Here is a 6867-nt window from a genome sequence, read left to right on the forward strand (position 1 = left end):
ATGGTGGCACAGGCCTTTAGTCCCAACACTTGGGACTTGTCTCAAAAAGACTGAAAAAAAAAAAAAAATAAAACCTTGAAAATTAAAACAAACAAACAAAATCTCAGCTTCTTACCCCACAATGCCCTGTCTCTCTTCTTCATTCATATTTCCTGTTTTCTTTAGTATTTGACAACATCTGGCATTATCTTTCCCCTTTCCTTTCCTCCCCTCCCTCCCTCCCTTCTTGAACTCTTCCTTCTTTCCTTTCTTCCCTTCTTACTCCATAGCTCCTTTTCTTCCTCTTCTTCTCCTTCTTTTTTCTCTCTGTCTCTGTCTGTCTCTCTGTCAGAGAATCTCACTCTGACAGGACCTCACTGCATAGCCCAGGGTGGCCTTAAACTCAAGATCATTTGGCCCCAGCTTCCTAAGTGGTAAGACTCTTGGTGCGCACCACTTACCACTCTACTTGGTTCATTTATTTCTAATCGCCTTGTTTCTTTGTCTCTGCTCTGGTCTGTCAGCTCCACCAGGACATCAGAACGTTCCATGACCTGCAAGAATTTTTGCCCATTTCATTCACTACCACACCCCCATCTCTTGGGTGCACAGAGGTAATTTATTGACTTGAACAAAGAAAAGATCACTTTCTCTTGTTCAAGCAGCATGCCTTGCCAGAGCTCTCCTGATAAAAGGCTAAGGATGGGGTGCTGCTGTGCTACCAGGCACCCCAGAGCTTTGAATTAATGAGAAACTTAGGAATTGTTGGGGCTGGTGAGCTGGCTTAGGGAATAAAGGAGCTTGCTGCCAAGCCTGAGGACCTGAGTTCAATCCCTGGGTCCTACATGGTAGACAAAGAGAACTGACTTCTGTAAGACATAAGCCTTTTTGAGTTGGGTCTAGAGTTTTTTGTTGGTTTGTTTTGTTTTTAGGGTGCTCCCATCCCTCAACCACAAGTACTCAGACTGCACCCTCTTCCCTAAGAGCCCATGCCCTAGGATGATAGAAGATTCAAACAAACAGTCCCAGAGGCCCATGGAAACCAGAGTTCTGTTTCTTGTCAGGGCAAAGGTCTTAGGCTCGGCCTGATGGGCAGGGCTGGGAGTGCCAGGCCATAGGGCCCAGCTGGTATTGGGTGGGGGCTGTTCTGGAAGGAGTTTGTTAAGCCCCAGTCCTCTTTAATGGAGTGTTGGTGGTCACAGCTTCCTGATTAGTGGGTATGACTTTGGATCAGAAAAACAAAGGCAAAGGGGTCTGGGTAAATGGGTCAGTCGGGAAAGTGATTGCCACATAAGCATGAGGACCTGAGTTTGAGTCCCCAGAATACACATAAAGAAACTAATCATGACAACGCCCATATGTAATCCCAGCTCTGGCGGGGCAGGGCCAGGAGGATCCTTGGGAGTGGGTTGCCAGCCAGCCTAGCCAAATAGATGAGTTCCAGGTTGAGTGAGAGACCCTGCCTCAGAAAATAAGATGGAGGGCCTGGTGTGGTAGAGGGATTCCCCTTTAATCTCAGCACTCAGGAGGCAGAGGTAGGTGGATCTTTGTGAGATTGAGGCCAGCCTGGTCAACATAGCAAATTCTAGGCCAGGTGGGGCTACAGGGAAATCCTGTCTCAAAGAAAAGGAAAGAAAGAAAAGCTTGAAATTCACCACCCCCAACAATATGTCTGAAGTATAAGCTTTTGGCTACAGAGCAGGTCCCTCTGATTGCCAGTTGTACCGTGCGTGGTTGGACACTGTGAACTTTGCCTCTTGTTTGTTTTCGAGGCTGGGGGAAGAAATGCTGACTTTTCCAACCTCAGTTTCTTCCATTGTAAATTGAGGAAAAAACAATGTCCCAGTGACTCATATCTCAGGACTGTGGGGAGAATGTCTGCCATGTTATCTGTCCTGTAAAACAGAAAAGAGTCAGGGCAGGACAGGCAATCATGTCTGTGTCCTCAAATCTGCCCTTGCTGCCCCTGACTTCACTCTCCTGGGTCAGGAGACCTTAGTTAAGTCCTGTGTCTGCCTTGAGTGCCAGTTTCCCTGTCCCTAGAAGGGGCTGTTCTGAGTCTCAGGACAAGGGGGATGGGCTGGAAGAGCTTATTTTTGAGATGGACCTGCTGGGCAGGACTGCTCAGAGGCAAGCAGGACAGAGTTTTTATGCCCAGGGGCCAAACTTCAGGGACTTCACAAATAAGACTTTGGCTTTGGCGAAACAGAGCTCCAATCAGCTTTGAGTTCAATATCTATCACGGGTCTTATAACTCAGTAATAGAAAGACAAATGGCCCAATTGAAAAAATGTGAGAAGGAGATCAAAACCTCAGTCCAGGTAGGACTTTTATCAAAAAGGCAGAAGGTAGGCCGGGTGTGGTGGTGCACACCTTTAGTTCCAGCACTTGGAAGGCAAAGGCTGACAGATCTCTGTGAGTTCAAGGCCAGCCTGGTCTACATATCGAGTTCCAGTTCAACTGGGGCTATAGGGAGACCCTGTCTTAAAAAAAAAAAACACAGAAGATAAGGAATGCTCAGGTGGAGGAGGGGAGCTTTGCCTGTTGCTGATGACAATGTATGATAGTACAGCCATGATGGAAAATATAGCAGTTCCTCAAATAAGTTAAAAGAGGGACTGGCAAGATGGCTCAGAGGCTAAAGGAGCTTGCCACCAAGCCTGATGACCTGAGTTCAAGTCCTAGGACTCACATGGTGGGAAGAGAGAACTGACTTCAGCAAATTGTGCTCTGACTTCTACATGTGCTCTGTGGCATGTGTGTACACACATATATACTCTCTTACTCACGGTAAAAGAAAAATTAAAAAGACAATTATCAAAAGTCCAGCTATCCCATTACTAGGTGTATGTCACCGTGAGGGGTGAGAAGAAGCTGCACTCTGCCACCCTGAGCAGCCTGAAAAATTCATTTAGACCAAGTGAGGTGGCACAAAAAATCCCAGCACTCCAGAGACAGAGGCAGGCAGATCTCTGTGAAATTGAGGCCAGCCTGGTCTACATAGAGAGTTTTACACCAGCTGGGGCTGCGGGGAGTTCCTGTCTCAAAAAACCAAACCAGCCAAACCAAAAAAAACCCAAAACAGGCCAGGTGTGGTGGCGTGTGTGCCTTTAATCCCAACACTCAGGAGGCAGAGGTAGGCAGATCTCTGTGAGTTCGAGGCCAGCCTCGTCTCCTTGGTGAATCCAGGACAGCTGGGGCTACAGGGAGACCCTGTCTCAAAAAGACCAAAAACAAACAAACAAACAAACAAACAAACAAACAAACAAAAAAACCCAAAACACAACAGCAAAAATTCCCTAAATCTTTTAGACCTCAACTCAGGCCAAACTAGCATTTGTGGCTTTGATGCAGATAAGCACCAAAGCAGAGTTGGAGAATGTATTAAAGGTATTTTAGTATAGACAAGGGTTAGGAGAAAAAGAGACAGAGGCATGAGAGGTACTGGCTCTCAGGGGAGTGTCACAAATAAGTGTTTTAGCATTAACTGTCATTTTGGTGGCTCCTAAAAGGTTTAAGTTTTTTTTGTTGTTTGTTTTTTTTGTTGTTTTTGAGACTCACTATGTAGCCAGAAGAGGGCATCAGATTTTCTGTAGTTATAGACGGTTGTTGGCTGTCATGTGGATGCTTGAAACTGAACCGGGGTTCTCTGCAAGAGCAGCCAGTGCTCTTAACTGTTAAGTCATCTTTTCTGCCCTCCCCCCCCTTTTCCCCCCATCTCTAACCTTTTGATAAGGAAGATTATAGATTATAGATGCCTGTGAAAATGCTGGCTGGAATTACAATCTGATAACATAAAAATAGGAGGCACCAGGGCTGCACAGGGGGTTCAGGACATGGCTTCCCCTGCCTTTGGGGTTTCTGGCAAGATTCCTAGATATTTACAGGTTTAGAGCCAGAAGGGAGAAAGGTATCCAACTGTTAATTGTTTTGGAATTCTTGCTTCTCAACTGAGGAGAGGTTCCAACCAGGCTCCTGAGCTCAGGCCTCCTTTCCCTTTTCATCTCCTCATAATTTCCCTACCTTAGGAAAATCCAAAGGAAGCACAGTTGGTACAGAGGCATCTACACTCCCAAGTCATTGTAGCCCTGTTCATAACAGCCAAGGTACAGAAACAGCCTACATGTCTGTGCACAGGTGAATGAATAAAGAAACGCTAGGCATGGTGGTGAAGCCTATAGTCACAGAACTTGGAAGCTAGAGGCAGGGGAGGATCAGGAGTTCAAGGTCAGGCCAGCCTTGGCTACATAGTGAGTCCCAGGCTGGCCTGGGCTCTAAGAGACAGACAAACAAACAAACAAACAAACAACAAACAAACAAGTCAAGCATAGAGGCACATACCTTTAATCCCAGTACTCAGGAGGCAGAGGCAGGAGGATCTCCGTGAGTTCCAGGCCAGTCTGATCTATATGGCAAGTTTCAGGCCAGCCAGGACTATAGAGACCCTGACTCCAAAAAAAAATCAAAAAGAAGGAAGAGGAGGAGGGAAGAGGAGGAAGAAGAGGCGGTATAAGAGAAGGAAGAGAACAAAACATATACACAATGGAATATTGATCAGATAAAATCTTGTCAATGTCAACATCATATAAGTGGAGGACATTCTTTTCAGAGGAATAAACCAGGCACAGAAAGAGATAGTAGTGATCTCACTCACCTGCAAAAAGTTGACTTCACAAAAGTTGCTGGTAAAATAGTGGGTGCCAGAGGTTGAGGAGATCAGGGTAGAGGTAGAATGCAGAGAATTGCATCAACAGGAATGGAGGGGCTGGGGATGCAGCTCAGTGGGTACAGCACATGCCTAGCATGCACCAAGCCCTAAGTTCCATCCCTAGCATGGCACAGACCATATTGGGTGTGGTGGAACACACCTGTCATCTCAGCACTTGGAAGGTGGAAGCAGAAGCATCAGGAGTTCAAGGTCATCCTTGACAATATATGGCTAGTTGAAGATCAGCCTGGGCTACAGGAGCTCCTGTCTCAGAAAGGGGAGTGGGGGGTTGATTACTGTGGGAGCATCTCTATTCCTAGGGCCTACATGATGGAAGGACCAATAATTTTTCATTTTTTAATTTTATGTGTATGAGTATATTGCCTGCATGTTTGTAAGTGCACCCATGTCATGCAATGCCCGAGGAGGACAGAAGAGAGTGTCAGAGCCCCTGGAACTGGAGTTACGGATGGTTTTTAGCCACCATGTGGGTGCTGGGATTCGAACCTGGGTCTTCTGCAAGAACAGCCAGAGCTCTTAACTACTGAGCTACCTCTCCAGTCCCCCAGGACCAATAATTTAAGCACATGAAACGATGCTCAGCATCATCAGTCATTAGGATAAGAAACAGAAAAACCACAAAGTAGTACCATATCACACCCACAAGGATAACTAAAACAAGAAATGCTGACAATATCAAGTGTTGACAAGATGATGGGAGACTTTGGAACCCTCATATGCTGCTGGTAGGAGGGGAAAATGGTACAGCTGCTTCTCAACATCCTCTGGCAGATCTTCAAAAAAGGTAAAACATGGGGCTGGAGAGAAGGCTCAGCTGTTAAGACCACAGGTTGCTCTTGATTCCTAGGGCTCACGTGAAAGAAAGAAAACTGACTCCTACAAGTTAATCCTCTGACCTCCACATGGGTGCTATGGCCAATGTATACATACACTTGCGAGCATACAAACACAATAAATAAATAAACATGTAAATTAATTAATTAAAATATCTGGAAGCAGTGGTGCATGTCTGTCTGTAATTCCAGCACTTCTATGTGCTGAAGTGTAGGCAGGAGAATCTCTTGGAAGCTCCTGGGCCAGCTTACCTGCAATACAGAGCAGGCATCAGAAACAAGAGGTTCTACATTACCAAGGTGGAAGAGAGAACCAACTCCCAAAGCTGTCCTCTGACCTCCACACGTGCTCTGTGGCATGCGCCTGGGCATTCACACTCATTCATGTACACAATAGTAAATAAATAAACAAACAAATAAGTAGAGGCTGGAGAGATAGCTCAATGGCTAAGAATACTTACTGCTCTTGCAGATTACCTGAGTTCAGTTCCCAGCACACATATTAGGTGATTCACAAAGGCTGGTAACTCCAAAAATAGGGGCTGAAGAAATGGCTCAGTGGTAAGAGCACTGGCTGCTCTTTCAAAGGACCTGGGTTCGGTTTCCAGCACCCACATGGTGGCTAACAACTGTCTGTAATTCCAGTTCTCTTTTGGGCTGTGTGCCTTGCACCCATGTGTTACACTTATATACATACAGGAAAAACACAATACATATACATAAATAAATATATGTACTATACATATATTAGCACATATATTAAAATATACATAAATAAAATATGCATAAATAAATCTTTAAAAATACACAAATAGGGGACTGGAGAGATGGCACAATGGTTAAGAGCACTAGCTGCAGAGGACCCAGGATCAGTGCCTAGCACCCACAAGGTGGCTGACAACCATCTGTAACCCCAGTTCCAGGGAATCTAATACCCTCTTCTGGCTTCTGCAGGCTTTACATGCAGGTAGAGCATTTGCACGCATGCTGGCAAAACACTTATACACATAAAATAAAATTTAAAATTAATCTTTTTTTTTTTTTTGTCTTTTTGAGACAGGGTCTCCCTGTAGCCCCAGCTGGCCTGGAACTCGTTATGTAGATCAGGCTGGCTTCAAACTCACAGAGATCTGCCTGCCTCTGCCTTCCTAACATGGGATTAAAGGTGGGTGCCACCAGGCACAGCCAACTAAAATTAAAGGCAGCAAAAGCAGCAAATTTTACAGCCCACCCAGAAGGAGCCCACAAGGAAGACTTCATACAGAAATCTAAGGACAGCACACTAAATAATTGAAATGTAGGTTCACAACAGTTACCTCACTTGAC

Source organism: Nannospalax galili, unplaced genomic scaffold, assembly GCF_000622305.1.
Source record: "Nannospalax galili isolate Female #2095 unplaced genomic scaffold, S.galili_v1.0 scaffold644, whole genome shotgun sequence".
Classification (NCBI taxonomy): Eukaryota; Metazoa; Chordata; class Mammalia; order Rodentia; family Spalacidae; genus Nannospalax; species Nannospalax galili.